The following is an 18,857-nucleotide window of genomic DNA, read 5'->3' on the forward strand; positions in this document are numbered from 1 at the left end:
GACGATAATTGCAATGAGTTGAAAAAACCTTCGTAGGCCTTTGTTTTTTGACACCAGTATTTCCTATTGAAATCAGGATAGTTACTTCACGAATTACTTTACAAATGTTAATTTTTTACCAAATTTCTTACCAAAGTATAAAAATACACCACAACCATATACAACCACACCCAGACCAAATTCAAAAATTAATTATGAGAGTTTTGCTACTGGTGGAATTAAACCATCTTAACATATTTGGTATAATCTATGTTTTTCATTATTATAATCCTTTACACATAAGTATAGATACGTACGAGTATATTACATAATACGCCTCTGTAGTGTAGTGGTTACCGCATTTGGCTACCATATCTCGGGTTCAATTCCCAGGAAGCACAATTTTTTTAGTATTTTTTCACTCTAAAATTTATTAAATGTTATTCACAACATACAAATGAAAGGGTCTCTCCGAAATAAAAACTTCTTTAATCTAGCATAGATGGCTGCTGTGAACTCGTATGAACTGTGTCAGGAGACTGATCAAATATCTAGGAGTTCCAAAATTAAAGAAGTGTAATTGTCAATCAAGGATAGAATGGTGAATGTGGCACGTATGAAAGGTGATCACTAACCAGCCTATGACAGTTCATAAGCCCTGTAAATCCGAGATATATTCCTCTTCATCTGTGTTGAGATGTAAAAAAATGTAATAAATATTATTCTGGACTTGTACCTGAAGCGTAAGATTGATCACTTCATGTAATTAACGATCAACTGAACATTGCATCAATTTGATGCAGTACCCTTTACACCACTGGGTGCAGTTAACGGTAAGAAGAATATGAAGAAGAAGATGAACATGAACTGTTTTCCTATTGCTGAACTAAGATCGATGTTTAGTATTCTCAATGGTGGTGTAAAAAAACAATGTTTTTTGTGTTATTTTATTTATATTTCTATTTTATTATAATTTTGAAATTAATTCAGGTACATATTCGGATTTGAGAAGTATCCGTCAAATAGAACTAAAATCATATACCTTAGTCACTTCATTGCTAACTAACAATTACTGAATTATTTGAAATCATGCCATTAACGTGACAGCGAGTGTTTTTGCCAAGAATTTTCACTCATGAATTACATGAAATTATAGTAACTTTAAACGTTAAGAGTAAAACCACCCACAAGTAGGTATTGGCTATAAAACTTATGAAGTTGAAACCTAAGTGGGGGCATGAAAAGCGGTGTTGCATTAACCCTAGCTTGATTTCAGAATCGCCGCCTCCGTAGTGTAATGGTCAGCACGCTCGGCTACCGTTCTGGAGGTCCCGGGTTCGATTACCAGAGAGGGGTCTTATAAATATTAGAGATTTTTTCACTTCAATATTTATTCAATATTACCCTAGACTGGTACCTGAAGTAAAGGGCTGATCACCTTTCCTTCGTGTGTTAACGATCAAGATAACACTGCGTTTATATGATGCAGTGCCCTAGCGGATAAGGGTTCGAATAAAGATTTAAGAGTCACTTGGACGTTAGGAAATTCATTTTATACTATTATTTCTAATTGTGTTTAATAAACTTCATTATCAGATTTTCACAATACAAAGTTGCGAAATTTCCGTAGATAATAAAACGTTTATTTGTCAATTAAAACGTTAATAATGAGAGGAGATAAATTTATTATCAACCAGATCATGGAATATTTAAATTTTCCGTCGGCTCCTCTGTCCTGGGGAATAAAGAGCGTTGCATCAACCCCTCGGCTTCCCTGCACCCTGCCCACCCCTGGCCCCGCCCACCCGCCATCTTGTCCCCAAACCCCGACAGCCCTTGCATCTCATTGGTCGCGGTCGTCATGGCAACCTCCCTTGCAAGGGACCGCATTGGAAAATATTTATTTAAAAAAAAGCAATTTCGTCATGTAATAAAAAAGTCATTTCGTATGTTTTATATTTTCGTCTGATCCAGGTCAATTTGCCCAACAGCGCCTTAAAAAGACTCACTTCAATACTCAAAAGCTCAGTACGAAAAATAAATTTCAACTAAGATTTGCAATAAATGTGAAGATAATTTTTTATTTTGATCACGAAGTTAAGGTTCATTGCTGATTTTTGTTGTTTGAGGATGATTTATTGGACTTATTAATCGTGAGTGCAAATAATTATCTTTTTTGAATGAAAAAGGGTTAAATAATTTGACTTAATACTTATCACGGGTTATTAAAGGCTTTTTTTAATAGGCATTGAATTAGTAGTATTGTGTTCATTAAAGTAGACTACCAGATTTTTTTTTTAAATTTTATTTTCAATCATCTCTCAGGGGTAAGCAATAAACAAAAGAGTTGCAATTTATTGCAACAAAAAACGATAACTTAAAAAAAACGTTATATTAAAAAAAAACATAAATTTTGTTCCTTTCTTAATTTTTTAATAAGATAATTATCAAAAGTGTATAAATACAAAAACTGCATTCTGTAAAATGAGTAAAATAAGTAATTCAAACTTTAATAAGAAATAATATATTTGAAAGAAAAATTGCATTTGAAATGTTCTGGAATAATGTATCTAAGATATTAAAAAAAAACTCAATACCTTAATTTATAGCGTAAATTTGTTAAATAGGTCACCAGTCACTTTCTGTAATTGTGGAACTGTGAAGTATAGCACGCAAACCTTAATTCCTTATCGTGGCCGTGGTTATGATAACAAAGAACATCTAAACATTCGATTTCAAAGTAATGGAGGGTTAAATCTTGAAGGACACAACTGAATTGATTTGAAATTAGTTTAACTTTTTTTGTTAAAATAACCAGCTGCCTGACATAAATAAAATATGACCCAGTCAGGGATCCGAAATGAATGAACGGAAAATATTTATTGAACAGATACTTGTGTTAGTGTTTAGTTATATTTTCTCGTTTTTATCCTTTTAACAAGTTTCTTACATAATGTTTTTTATATGCCTATTTACTGTACATTTTATAGCATTATATTTTACATTTTGCCCTTTGTTTTCTTATTTGTTGCTTTCTTATCTTTTTTCAGTTTTGTTAACCCTAATCCCAAGTCCCAAAATAAATTATGAATATGCTCCTCGGGAATATTATATACGTGTTTTATGTATGTAATATGTTTAAATATATAAATCAATAAATATTAATGTGGTACGGAAGTGATGACAATATAAAGAAAAACAGAAAAAAATCTTAATAAAAATAAATTGTATTACCAACAATTATAAACGATAAATATTACGTGTAAGTCTCTCTCCATGCACAAAAGCTCAGTCTTTTTATTGGAGAGAACTGCGTTACTAATTTTAAGATTGTAAGTCTAATTATGTGTAGAAAATTAATTGAAATTATAAAACAACTTTCGTAAGTATATTAAATATACAATATTGTTGGTGTGTCCAAATACTTGTTCACAAATCTGGATTATCTCCAATTGTAAGAGTTATTTCTAATATTATTTTTTGACAAGAATTTGACTAGTGTGGTTGTCAATCTTGGTTAGAATTGGTGAATGTTACACGTGTGTAAAGTGATGACTTAAACCAGCCTATGATAGTCGTAAGCCCCGTAAATGTCCAGACTTCCATAATTTTCTTCATCTATGATGAGAAAAAATAATATATCAATAATGATTTGCATCATTTCTATACTTCACCTTTCAAAAATCTATCACGCATCGTTTTTTCATTCGTCTGATTGATCGCATTTCAATTGCATTTTGTCTACTTTCATTCTTAGTTTGACTCCAAGCATTATTTTCATGTAGGTATAAAGATTGAACTCGTGATTGAGATGTCAAAAAATAATACCATATTATAATTAAATGAAATATAATATTATTTTTGGCATCCGGCCCTGCGACATTGTGCGGTGTTTGGCAAAATATTGAATTAGGAACCCATTGTGTCTGGCGGGGTCCACCCACCCCCTACCCACTACCAACCCCTACCACGGCGGCAGTGGGAAGGGCGGGGGGTAAAGTGACAGCTAGCAGGACTGACACGTCAATAAAAACACGACGCGATTCACTTCACCCTTTGTCAGAATTGTATTTCGGAGCATTCAATTCGCATCCGAAAGGCTGTAAACTGAATATACGTGTATATAACTAAGGGTAGCTGCGCTTTCAAACTTAAAAGGGTAATAAATATTTTTATCTACCTCGCTTAACGCGGCGGCACTATTTTTAGCCCGTAATAATGTGACTAGAGAAATATATTTTTACATTTCGACATCTCAAAATAGATTATGAAGATCATCTATTTTGAAATGATTTATTGGATCATATTCTTATATGTAAGTATTTACAGGGTTAACCTGTAAAATAACAACAATGTAATTTTTTCCATATGAATTTTATTTGACCAGGAACCGGGTTTCGTCCTAACCGACATCATCAGACTGGCTGATGATGTCGGTTACAACGAAACCCGGTTGCTGGTCAAAAAAGATTAATATGGAAAAAATTACATATTTTTTATTTTGTTCTTAAAAATGCAGTTCCAGCAAGAAATGTCAGTACAAAACTTAAGTCTAATGACATGTATAACAATAAATTTTTCTTTTTCAGCATCTCAACATGGATGATAAAGAATATGGAAGTCTGGGTATTTACAGGGCTAATGACCTGTTAAAGGCTGGTTAAGTAATCCCTATACACATGTGTATCATTCACTATTCTTTTTTCATGAATGTTTTTCGCAGATACTTTGTGGCACATTTTATGAACTATTTAAAATAAAACTACAATTAATGGTACTTTTCTTTCTAAACCTAACGTAATTTACCACCTTTAATCCCGTCTACTTTTCTAACAATAAATCTTTAAAAGTTTGAGATTAAGTACATGTTTATCCCTGAAGATGACAAGGTTCTTGTCGATCCCGATTGGAGAAAAGTACCATTGGTAAAAATGGTTAATAAAGTTTTATTTCATAAAAAAAAAATTCAATAATTTTTCATAAAATTTTAATTTATATCATAAAATTTATTCTTATCAGTATTGATAACAACACTTTATGGTAAAAATTTTCCATTTTTTTAAAATTTAAGTTGTACTTGGAAAATACCACTATTTCTTAAAATCTATTATGACATAATTAAAATAAACCCATAATGAACAATACGACAATGACTAAACCCTCCCCCCTATTAACTATGTTCCCACAAATAAGCCATAAAAAATAAGTAAACGAATACATAAATAAAAATAAAAAACAGCTCCTACCCTCTCTTCATCCTTCAACTTTCCAAGGACACACCTCTAAAAAAAATAATTAGCTTTACATACGGCATTCGAAAATGCATAAAAACTAATCAAAATAGATTTTAAGAAATAGTGGTAATTTCTAAGTAGAATTTATATATTTTTTTGACATATCAACCTAGATAAAGAAGAATATGGAAGTCTGGGTATTTACGGGACTTCAAAGGCTGGTTTAAAAAAAATCAACAAAAAAAACTACTTTTTAGGAGATAATCCAGATTTGTGAACAAGTATTTGGAGACACTCGAAATGTTGTAAGTAAAATTTAAATTAAAGATTGAAAAGCCCTGAAAATGCTACCGAAAACATCGTCCACCCCCTAAGGTAGGTACTTGCATGAAAGAGAGGTAGAACAAGCTTTTATCCGAGGGAGGGTTCTGACGAGAAAAACCAATAATCCACTAATGTTAGTCAAGATTCAGGTTATTTCATATGGAAACAGGATTAGGCTAAACCGTAAACTCTGAAACGCCCGACGGTAGCGCACCTGGCGGATTTACCCAGAAGCTTTAAGCTTTGCTGAAGGAGCTATCTATACAGCTTTTCTCTTTGCTTTTCTTTTCTCCTCTCGACGGCCACTTGAAAGGTTTGGAAAAGCTACTTTGTGCTTTGTATTACATTTAAAATGGATGGGCATTGTATAAAAACGGATGTGTATAAAATAAAAATATGTGCATGTTTGAATTGTTGAAGGAGAAAATTGTAATTTTAATTGTAAAAGGCGATTAATTGACGGTTATTTAGAAGTCTATTTGGATGGGAATATTAAATTGACATTTACATGCTTTGCGACCTGTCGTTAGATAGTTTAAGTGATCATATTATACTGTGAGGTATTTGAGGTGCAGGACTTGTAACCTTGTACTTTATTTAACTTGCTATGAAGGTAACAAAGCATCGAACAAATGCAGATGAAGATAGTGTATCAAATATTTGATTTTTTATACTTTCAAAAAATCAATAACTACGAAAAAATATCGTCTGAGCAATGCGGCTTTGTAAAAAAATATAATTAATGGTTTTTTCGAGGTCTGTTTTAATATCCTCCAATAACGGTTTAATATCAAGTGCTAATCATCGCTTTTAACCTTGAAAAATAAGAAAAAATCCTATTTGGAAATATATTGCCGAAAAAATTAAAGGTGTCTTAACTGATACGAAAAAACTATGTTTTTTATGCGAAACAAGATAGAAGTCTTACCATAATATCAAAAATTATATATGAACTAACTTCGAATGAATCTTATCTATTTACAATCGGAGAAAGCTATATGCTTCACAAATTCTTAACTGGTGCTGGTAATACCATCAGTCAAAACAATCTAAATCATATCTTTCAAAAATTTATGCTACATAGATGTTCAATATTGGGCACAACGATGAACGTTTTTCTTTTCGTATAAAAAATCGATAGATAATTCGTTTTCATTCATACCCCTATAATAAATCGCTAACTCCTTTCAACAACGTCATATATAAAAAAAAAAACTTGATTTTTCAGGAGATCGTTTTTAAAGTTTAAAAATATAATACAAGGAATTAAAAATAAATATCAATCCACGTATTGAACTTTTTATTGTGCAACAGATTTTTTTAGGTAAAACCTGAATGTTTTTTCTCCATTTGAAAATATGTAGTATATTTATAAAAAAATATTAAACAATATCCTTTCTTCAAAATGCAAAAACAACACTTTTTGCCCTGTAGCAGGTAAATATTAAGTAAAAAATATGCCACTTTTGCTGGAATATATATAATAGTACATTTTCTGGGCATTCCAAAAACACGCACAACTGAAAATTGACGAATTTTGATATTTGACGTTCTTGAAAGGAGTGAGCGATATATCCGAATGGTGTAAAATCTAGTATGTGGTAATGAAAATTTGAAAATATTTTAGTTCAGTAATTAAGCTAAGTCTTTTGCTGCATTCGAGTTCTCGCATCCATTCTCACTTAAGTTTCGGGAGTTTTTGACTTCATCCCAGATTTAAGAAAAATGTTTTCATAGAAATTCTTCGTTTCAGTCATTTTTACTCCTTCTTCCCCTGTTAATAATCGTTTTCGTTCACTCACCCCTTGCTTAAGCTAAACGATCAATGTAAAAATAGTATTTTCAGGCATCTTACAAACAGTATGTTACATACCTAAACAGCACCAAGCGACGCCGACGGGGATGAACTTGCGTCTCTTCCTAAATCTGCGTCGGCAGGGCCGGACCTGTAATAAGTTCAATTGTCAAGAGCACCTAGGAATTCGCTTACAAGGGAAGGATATGATATGCTCGTATTAATTTACAAACGTACATATTCTCATTCCTTATGAATGAGTAAGTTAGATTTGGTACTAGGTGTAGGTGCGGGTTTACTTGGTTTGTAAAATACTATAATTTTCTTTCGATTTCTCAGAATTTAAGAACAAAGATTTGGACGCATTCAATGTATTATCTTAAGAGTTTTCTGAAATGCGAAATAATTTGGAAATAAATTTTACATGAATTAATAAAGGTTCCCCTTTACTAACTAATTTCAAGTATAGATGCAAGCAAGGTAAAATATTTTAAAGTTATTGTTAACCGTTTAGTTAGAGGTGATTCAGTAATGAAATTCAGCCATATTAGTAAACATGTTTTCTAAAATCGGTATCTAATGTATCCCTTACTACATACATAATTAAATCTGTTATGTGTAGACGTTTGGAGAGGGATCAATATACTAAAATATTTTGTAATTTTTTTTAATTTAGACAATATACATATATATCTATAATAATGTTTAAAAAGTAATACAATGCTGATAATATAATGATAAATATATTGTGTTTAAACTTTAGACGGAAAAAAGGTTAATTAAAATAGCATACTTAAGTTTTATACTGACATTTCTTGGTGAAACTGTATTTTATAGAATAAAATAAGTATTTAGTTTTTTCCACAAGAATTTTACTGACGAAAACCCGGTCGCTGATCAAATAAAATTCATGTGTAAAAATACTACATACTTAGCTGTTATTTTATTCGATATAGCATATCTCAATATTCAGCAATGTCACATAATTTAGAAAAACAAGCGGATCCGTTTAAATCACTATTTAAATCAATTATTTGTCACAATGTTTTTTCAGTATACATAGATACAAACCAAATATACAATACATATTTAAAAAAAATAAAAGTACGAAGCTGATTATGGAATGGTATATTATTTTGATAGTCTTTATTATATTACGAAATTATGTAGATATTATTTGAGTTGTATATAAATCTATTAATAAAAATATTCGTACATTTATCCACGAATGATCTGAAGGAAAAATAGGCATAATGCTCTATTATGTGGGGTTGAGATTTGCATGCACCGTGAGAATAAGATACATCCTTTAGTTTTGTAAAGGCTGCGGCAATGTACTGAAACGGGTGTGTACACAACGATTGTATAACTCGGTACTTTCGGGTATAAAGCGAGTACCTACTCACTAGCAGCGATGAACAGTTAGCATAGATATTAAAATTCTTTTGATTATTATTTTTTTTAATTTCTTTACGAAATAATACAAACATATTTATTACATAAAATAATTGGAAAAAAATATAAATACAAAGGCTCTATCAAATGCATTCTTAGCTGTATTCTAAGTGAATGAAAGACGAAGTAAATAAAACAAGGAGGAATGTTATAGAACATATCTAATATCCAAAATAATCTGTTCTTATTAAGCGTTAAAGTAAATATGCAACATGTGACGTGATAATAGCATTCTTCAATACCTTGTCTACTTCTTGACTAATGATGCCAGGGTAATTCAGATAGAAATATAATATAATGAAGAACTTTCTTCACCATGACAAGCATATTGGTAAGAAACAATAAAAAGTTATTTATCCTTTCATACATCGATGTATTTATTCATATTTTTTGTTCATATTATATTTCGCTCACGTATATATGTATATGAATTTAATATACACTAAGATATGAAGCTAATTAAAAAAAAATTGAAACCAGGAAAATAGGTGAGAAAAGAGTTTTAAAAATTCACGAAATTTGCAAAGAAAATACAATAACGATAATAAAAAAAAAACAAACAAAAAATAGCAAGAAGTATGTATTTTATAATAAATGTTAGGCTTACTTCTGAACTGTGGAAAACCTAAACACAAACCCCAAGGAATAAAATGAAAGTAGAGCGAAGCTTACAATAGTCCGTACCGACAAATGTTCTAATGATATTATTTAAATAAAAAAAATTAAAGGGTTTTTTGGAAATATTAGTATTAAAGTGTTGCGGTGGAGGTGTTCAATGTTTTAAAATTAATAATCTTCTTCATTGATAAATAAATACATAATATTACAATGCGGTGACTGTACAGCGTTCGCTACATTGGGAAGCTTTAGAGCACTCTGTGGGTTGGTGTTATACTACAAAGGTTTTATTAGCAAATATCGCTTTGTTCTGAAGCCAAATTTTCACAGCCTCAGGCACTGCGCATCCAATGCCTTGTAACGGTGTATGTAACAGGAGCCGGCATTCCCTGTCCGTGTGTTGGTGAACCTAATGGCGTGTGGGAAGCGGGAAGTGTCCGTGTGCTGGTGTATCGCATGCTCCAATCGCAGTATTCCAGAACTCGCTACTCGCTCGTGAAGCGGAAAGTAAATAATCGATTGCTTCGTGTCAGCATTAAACTCCTCAACTCTGATTCGGTGCACATTTTGATCGGGAATTTCGTTGATGCGGCCGAGCACAATCTTGACTACACTGTTTGCTTCATGAAACCTTGGCGCCATTAAGATTTCAGAAATATCGAGATGAAAATTTATTGTAACCCTTATCCGCACCCAATGGTGCATAGGGCACTGCATCGAATTGACGCAGTGTAATCTTGATCATTACTTACATGAAGGCAAGGTGATCACTCTTGCGCTTCAGGAATCAGTCCAGGGTAATATTAAATAAATATTAGAGTGTAAAATCACTAATATTTATTTTCACCCCCCCTGAGAATCGAAACCCGGGACCTCCAGCACGGTAGTAACACGCTGACCATTACACCACGGAGGCGGACATAATTCGAGATGAAAATTACATGTAAGTATACTAAACAACAACGATTTATTCATTGCGAGGACTTTCTTGGACATTGGCAATGGTATTTGGACGTTGGTATTTGAGAAATAGAACAAAAACAGCCTATTCAAATATTGTTTCTTTTGCCTAGTATTGTACCTATATATTTCTCTATTATAACTTTACAGTGTGTTTTTTTCTTTGTTTCAAATATTGCTTAGTAGTTATTGGTTAATTTTTTAAATATGTATTTTATTATAAGCCTCATTTGCTCGATTTTCTTATCTCGATGCAGAGTGTTTGGTCTTACCTGTGTTAATAATTATATTATTACATATGAGGGTATCAGCAACAATACAAGCATTCTCCAGGTATGGATTTTCAAGAACAATTATATTTTCAAGAACAACTGTTGACCATTTGGCTAAAAAAAGTATTTTAAAAATTGTTGAAATTTTAAATCCGTTTCAAGTAAATCTAAATGTACTAATATGCACAGTAGGTTTTTGTGTGTCTTCTCTACTTCACGTATGCGTACTGTTTTTGGGTGATTTTTGTACTGGCTTCATACTGTTTTTGGGTGATTCCATTAGTTGTTATTTGGGGTTGCTTAGCAATGAATAATAAAAATAACATTTAGGATTTTGTGGAGGAGTGTGTGGATGTTTTTGGTGAGACTATTTTAATGATTTTAAAACCCTGACGATGGCAAGGTTCTTGTCGAAACCGGTAGGTTAAATTGTATTTATAAAAAAGTGTTAAAACAAAGTTGATTAATTTTATAAAGTTTATAAAATGTGCCACAAAGTATCTGCAAAAACATTAAAAAACATCTGTGTTTAAATTGCATTTTTTATTTTGAAAAATACGAGTAGGTATTTTATAAGGTTATTTTGGTATCAAATACATATTTTTCAACTTAGAATTCAAGCTTTGCTCCTAACATCATCAAGTAATCTAAAATCAATTCCCATCTTGAAAAACATTTTTTTTGAAAACATAAATTTATCAGTAATACTACATATTGTCGAAATAAATATTTTAAATCTGTAGCAGCCTGTATTGGGAATCCGTTCATATTATTATTATTTTTTTATTCATTTAATATATTTACATTTTCATTTACAACATATTACATTTGAATCATTTATACATATGGTGAACTTTTATATTTCGATTCGCTGTGCCTCTCCATAAAAGAGACTGTGCTCTTGTGCTTTGAGATAATACAAAAAGTAGAGCGTTATTCGAATGGCAGCGATCGGTGGATCAATTATATAAATTCTGGAATCGGGAAATCTTATTATTTTCGCAGCGAATTTTTAGCAGAAGAAGTACAAAAATCGCAAAAGTCAAATAAGGTTTCGCTTAACGATTTACCTTCGGGGATTAATCAGCGTCTGTCGTGCATTTTATTCTCCCGTCGCTGTTTAAGTTGTGCAACCGAAGCGAGGGCGGGAAAGCGGGCGGCCATCTTGCTCTCAAATAAGAAAACTAAGAAAACTCAAGCTGAGAAATAAAAATACCGTCACAGGACAGGAACGGTGGGGGAATTCCTTCGCGAGGGACGGGAGAGGGGACAGGAAGAGGGAACAAAGCCGTGGCGTCGGAACTATTTCAACAAAATGGCTAAAAGAACAACAACGCACTTCATTATCGGGAAAAAAACTGACTTTATACTCTCTACCAAACTATTTAGTGAACTTTCAAATAGTAGTTCATAAAAATACATTATTTATTTGTTAACATAATCGATATCGATTGTTGAGAACGATCGTTTATTTTTATTTTTTGACATCTCATCAAAGATGAAGAAGAATTAAAAGTCTGGGCATTTACGGGGCTGACGACCGTCATAGGCTAGTTTAAGTGATCACTTTACACACGTGTAACATTCACCAATTCTACCCATTATTGACAACCACACTACTCAAACTCTTGGAAGTTCTATATAATTTGAACCAATTTAGAAACCTTGTTCTTGAATCACTAGAACTTCACTAGAGACATCTGTTGGTGAGATGTAAAGAAGCTATTTATCAAGAAAATTCCGTAAATGCCCAGACTTCTATATTCTTCTTCATCTTTGATGATATGTCAAAATATAATATGAAAATAACTCATGTAATAAGAGATAATCCTGATTTTGTGAACAAGTATTTGGACACACTCAAAACGTTGTAGAATTTTTGTTATTACTTAGACGTTTACAGAGTACCTATATTGTATGGTCCTGAGTTTAAAATGCACTAATACCAAAAAAGCATTTTTTATAAGACCGCTTCACAAACAAACAAGCATAGAGAAATATTTTGTTAAAATCTTGATTTCTCTATTGACTGTCGTAGTATATACATAAAAAAATAAAATTGCGCTATCCTTATACAATTAAGAAAAAAAACAAATACGCAAAATCGAAGTGTTAATTTTGTTTGCGATATTTGATTTTTTATAAGTGCAAAGGACACACTATCAATAAAATATAGAAATCTAAGGATATCTTCGCATTTCCCTTTATCAAAACTTTAACGTTTTAAAATTATGATTTTAGATTTTCAATTGTTTTCCTATCAAGTTACTAATTTTAGAATAGAGAAAAAACTTTGGTATAACAAATATACGTCTAAAGTCCTAATATGTAAAAGCATTTAATAAAAACAAATGCAAAGAGAAAAGCTACGTTTTTTAAGTTTATATATATATATATATATATATATATATATATATATATATATATATATATATATATGTAATAAAATACCTAGGTACCTACCTAAACATATTATTAAGTACCTACATATAGTACAAATCTACCACCAGATGTCGCATGCGTCGCACTGAATAAACAAAAGACATCAGATATTGTGAACTGTCAGAATCAGATAGATAGAAAAATATTGTAAATATTAATTAAGAATAAACGTTTATTGTTGTTTCTTTAATTACAAAGCAACACATTGTTTATTTTATTATTATACACCCACTTTACATATTATTTACACCCAATTTACAAAGAAAAATATTACCATGTTATGTATATATATATATATATATATATATATATATATATATATATATATATATATATATATATATATATATATATATATATATATATATATATATATATATATATATATATATATATATATATATATATATATATATATATATATATATATATATATATATATATACACACATATATGTAAGTGCCTATGTAGGTACCTATCTATAGATGTACGAGAATTAACTCTTAAGTACACCAAGTACATAAATAGAAGTGGTCACGATAAGGCATTATTCTTGTAGCTCGAGCGCCACCCTAGCGTGTAGGGTATAGCTATATGGCTCAGCCCAGTCGGCCAGTGGCGTTGGGGTTAGGGCGGGGGTTGTAATACATCAGACTAAAGCTGCCAGTTCCGAGCGCAAGTACCAGGCTGCCATATGAGCACGGAGGAGACGCGCTATTCCTTTATTAAGTCTACACGGGGAGACACACGTGTTCAGGGGACGTAGATTGGAGATGGACACAAGAATTAGAGATGGGACACGATAATATCGATAGAAATAGAATTTTGTTATTAAAAAAAACTATTGTATTGGAAATATTACTGATAATGTCTCTTTTATGCCCTAATAAATAGAGTTTATTTATTTATTTTTTTTTGGCATCTCAACATTGATGAATAAGAATATGGAAGTCTGAGCATTTACGGGGCTTACGATCACGAGATTATTCATCTTTGTTGAGATGTTGAAAAAATAATATGAAAAATATTTCCTATAGTTGGAGATATTCCGAATTCGTGAAGTATTTGGACACACCCACAATGTTGTAAATAGGGTTATTTGAATTATTATTGTATTTTTGAATTTTTATTCTTACCCCAATTGATCGTTACATCAAAGAGTGAAAATAGGCAAACATATTTTATTAATTAATAGTTACAATTTTATTATTTTTTAATTCAACTGATTTTATTTTTATCGAATATGGAAGTTTAAGGATTCCCAGAGCTTGTGACCTGGAATTTGGCTGGCTCAAGTGATTCAACATATGCCAGCCAAATTATATATATATATATATATATATATATATATATATATATATATATATATATATATATATATATATATATATACATATACAATGTCAAAATGGTTTGTAAACCTTTAATTTTAATATCGATTAAAAATGAAAGTATTCACCAATAAAATGTTGTTTTTGTTTTTAAATATAATAATTTGATAATATCAATCAGACACAAATAAAAAAATAAAACAAATAAAAATCTACACTGATGCTGGAATTTATCTCTGTCTAGATCTTCCATCTAGATGTTATGTCGCCTAAGGTCCGGATACTGCACACTGCCTGTGCATCTCTATAAGATAAAGTGTGTTACATCACCATATTGCGAATGTGGTAAAGATATAGGGGATGCGAACCATACGTTCTTTCAGTGTCCGCTCACAACAGAGAAGAATAACATTCGAAACAGCTTAACACGGGCAGGAATCCAAATCCCCATCCAAGTATCCACCCTACTTGCGGTCATAATTTCTAAAATGATAAAGCTTAACGCATTTAAACTTATAAATTTTGTATTAATTGTTATAATTATTTTCTATTATTATTTTGTTTGTAAATAAAAATAATACTTGACACTGGCAGAAACATCGTTTCTCTGGGGGATGACTGACAAATAAATAAATAAATAAAAAATCATTACAAATTACAATACAAATATATTTTTTTAAACTTGAGGATAAACTTTAATCATGAGTACTAAAAAAACGCATGTCGATCTGAAAAAATATTGTAGATACATGGGAGCATGTTCCCATCTCTAATTCATCCAATAAACCAAGTCTGCTAGGCGAGGGCAGTCCATACATTCCTTCACGTGATTAAATGACCCCGTTGACCGTGTTACGACACGCCTTTTATTGCCGGGCCGGTGAAATTGCCCAGATTGCTCAGCCGGCCCTGGACAAGTCCAATTAACCGACCCCCACGATGACCACAAAAGATGGTCCGGAGTAGGTGGCATGTACCCACACATTCGTGTATTAATGAAATCTGATGAAAGAGAAATAGTGTGATAAGGTTTCGGATGGAAATGACTTTTTTTATTTCAATTTAATTTTTTAAATTTTTATTATTTCTTAAGTTAGCTTATATTACATAATAAAACTATTTTATACACTTAATTTACTAAATCTACATATATTTATTTACATTTCCTTACAGTACACAAAACATTTATTTTTAAATTCTTTTAGACTCTTTTCATTCTTCATACATTCAGGCATCTCATCATACATTTTTAAACCCTTATACATTAAACAATTTAGCGACTCTGTTTTTTTCATAAATGGTAGTCTTATTTTATTATTTTTTCTAGTTAAATGTTCATTTCAATTTTTGTTTAAAACTATTTTATCCTTAAAATATTTTGGTAATTTATCGTTAAAAAAATTATGTATAAATATCAGTATATTAAATTTTAATCTCTTTTTTATAGATAACCAGTTTAGTTCTTCTCTCATTTTTTCTACATTAATATATTTATTTTTCTTAAGAACTATTCTCATCGCTTTATTTTGTAAAATTTCTAATTTATTTCAATTTCCTTCTTTTGCTAAATATAATATTGTTGAGCAGTAATCTATATGTGGAATAACGATAGTTGTATAAATAAGTTCTGCAGTCTCTTTATTTAATTTATTCCTCAATCTACAAAGGAATTAATTTTTTATTTTTTAAAACACGTTAAAAATTTGCATTCGAGGTTAATTTTTAGGAAAAGGTTAGGTATATAAGGGTATTCAAGTAAATGAAGTAATTTTTTTAATTAAATTTACCATTTTTTGGCAAATATACGTGTGAATTTTTGTTGTTTTTAAAACCCACGATATTGTTAGGATATTTACTGTGTATTAGTGAGGGGTGAGGGACAATTAAAACATAATTGTCTTCAACCGATTCTTGACGATTTTACGTAGAAAAAAATTATGTACACGTATTTAAACACATAAAAATGTTGAACAAATCTAATTTTCTAGGTAGGTATCGTTATCATCAAAGGAGGCAACATCACACATGCGTCTCGTCTCATGTTGTCTGTTAATTTTGAAATAATAATCTAGAGCGATGTTACACACAGTTTTTTTTACAAAAGTGTAAATTAATTTTTTTTTTAAATATTTAAAAAATTAAATATACACATAAAATAAAAGGGATTCTGTATTTTTTATTACTCAAAAACGCCTACGTAAAGGGTTAAGGGGGATAGGTAGGTTTTACTTTTGACACGATGATTTTTGTATACAAATGGGTGAAAAATGTATTTTTATTGCTATGATTCTCTTACAGGTACTTACTTATTACGGGTTAATTATATTATACATACCTTAGAAAACTTACGAATATATCTGTTTTTATATTTTTAATTCAAATGTTACTTAGTGTTCAAATGTTACTTCAAATGTACCAGTATTTATTATCTATTTTGACGCGTTTTTCAGAAAGAGTGGTAGGTAGGTATTTACCGAGTAAAATATAAATAAAAAAATTGTGAAGAAAAAGTGACTGCTGAATCAAATCGATACTTCTATTTAATTTTATGCTTCATTTCAATGCTTCTTTCGAATTTGAAATACGTATTTTGAATCTTAAAAAACTAACAAAAATGCTCCATGAAATATTTTATTGTACGCAAGTAGCAGTTAGAATGCCTTTAAGCAAAGTCCACTGGGTAAATTGCCGTACCCTGCATTGTTGGTCTCCAATTCTAAACAACCTACACGATACTTAATACTCGTACGGAAGTATTCCAGAGAAAATTTCATATCCGTGTCCAGTGGACATGCTCGTACAACATCGATATTACCACTTCAGATGAACTAGTCCGCATTCTCTTCAGTACATTCTACTGGCACTAGAATATGTAGGAAGCCATTCGTATATAGTACGGAGTTCTGAGTGAAGATCTTAGGATGTATGAAAGTAAACATATTAAATATTTTTTTACGATTTAGTGTTACATATTCAATGAAGGTTGGACCTACATACGACTTCCGAAAATTTGATGATAAATATTTGTGGAGGTCCTCACCCAAAAGTAACATTTCCAATATTGCACAAAAAAGCCTTTAAATGCATATTTATTCTGTTTACTGTATTCTATCGAAATCGTAATTAAAGTTGCCACAAAACGTAACCAATCCTGTGTTAAACCAATATGAAATCATTAAATCGCACCAAAACGTAACAATTTTACAAGCTGGAATTCCTGATTACTTAAAATCATTTATAATGGAATTGTAACAATTTGGTGAGGACAATGCACATTTATTGTTGAACGACACACAGCTGCACAGTGCACAGGAACTATGAAAGATTGTAAACCCTAAACATATTTTAGGCTTCCGTATCATAATTTTTTGGGCTTTTTTGAGAAAAATTAGACATTATTTAATATATTATATCATCGTATTTGTGTACACAAAAACTTATGTTCTCAAATGATTGAGAACATAAGCTGAATGCAAAGCTGAGATAAGCATTATCGATAAAATTAAGAAAGGTGTGTTGAGATGGTTTGGACATGTAGAACGAATGAGTGAGCAAAGAACGGTAAAAAAAAAAATTGTGGGGCGAATGTTATTGGGAAAAGAAGCAGAGGAAGACCGAGAAAAACATGGCACGATCAGGTATGCCAAATACTTGAAAGTGGTCAGGTTAGGAGTCGTAACAATCGGCGGGTATGTATGAGGAGATGCATGAACGTAGAAGAGGCGAAGAATGTTTGCAAGGACAGAGTGGTGTGGCGCTCTATTCTCTCTGCCTACCCCTGCGGGCAAGCGGCGTGATGGTTAGTTAGTTTATTTTTATTTTTTATTATTGGTATTGTAACATATTTTATATTGCTGTTGATCTTCATTCAACATTTGATATGACTTTCTTTAAAGATACCGTCCAATTTTAATTAAAGGTATCTCAACAGAGACGAAAAATCTATTTTTTTATTCGAAAGGAAAACAGGTGAAGGTTACACAATAACGCACACACTTGGCGGTAATTAATTTCATTTGTATAAAAAAACGACCCTTCGTCTCTGTTTAGGTACTAATAATATGTCTTAATTTATCGTCCTTAAGGCGAGAATTCAATGTATGATAGAAGAAATAAGATTTATAAATTGTTTACTTATTGTCATATAAGAGAACAACAATAGAGGGATTCAGTATTGAATACAAGAGAAGCTTTTATAAAATGTTTTGTGTCTGTCGTAAGTCGTGTTCGATTATCTCTAGAAACGGCATGTTAAATGTTTACAGTTGACAGCAGAAGTGTGATTAAGAGACGAACAATGAAGAAAAGTGTTTTGTTCCCATTGTCGAAAGCGACAAAAAAGTTACTCCGTTTTGCTGTTTCCCCCAACCTCGGTCCAAGCTTACTTGTCAATATTGGGATATCGATAAATCCCTTGCAGCATACATATAAGAAAGTTGGAAATCA

This window comes from Brachycentrus maculatus, unplaced genomic scaffold (genome assembly GCF_059751285.1).
Source record: "Brachycentrus maculatus isolate JH-2025_06_01 unplaced genomic scaffold, ASM5975128v1 h1tg000057l, whole genome shotgun sequence".
Taxonomy (NCBI): Eukaryota; Metazoa; Arthropoda; class Insecta; order Trichoptera; family Brachycentridae; genus Brachycentrus; species Brachycentrus maculatus.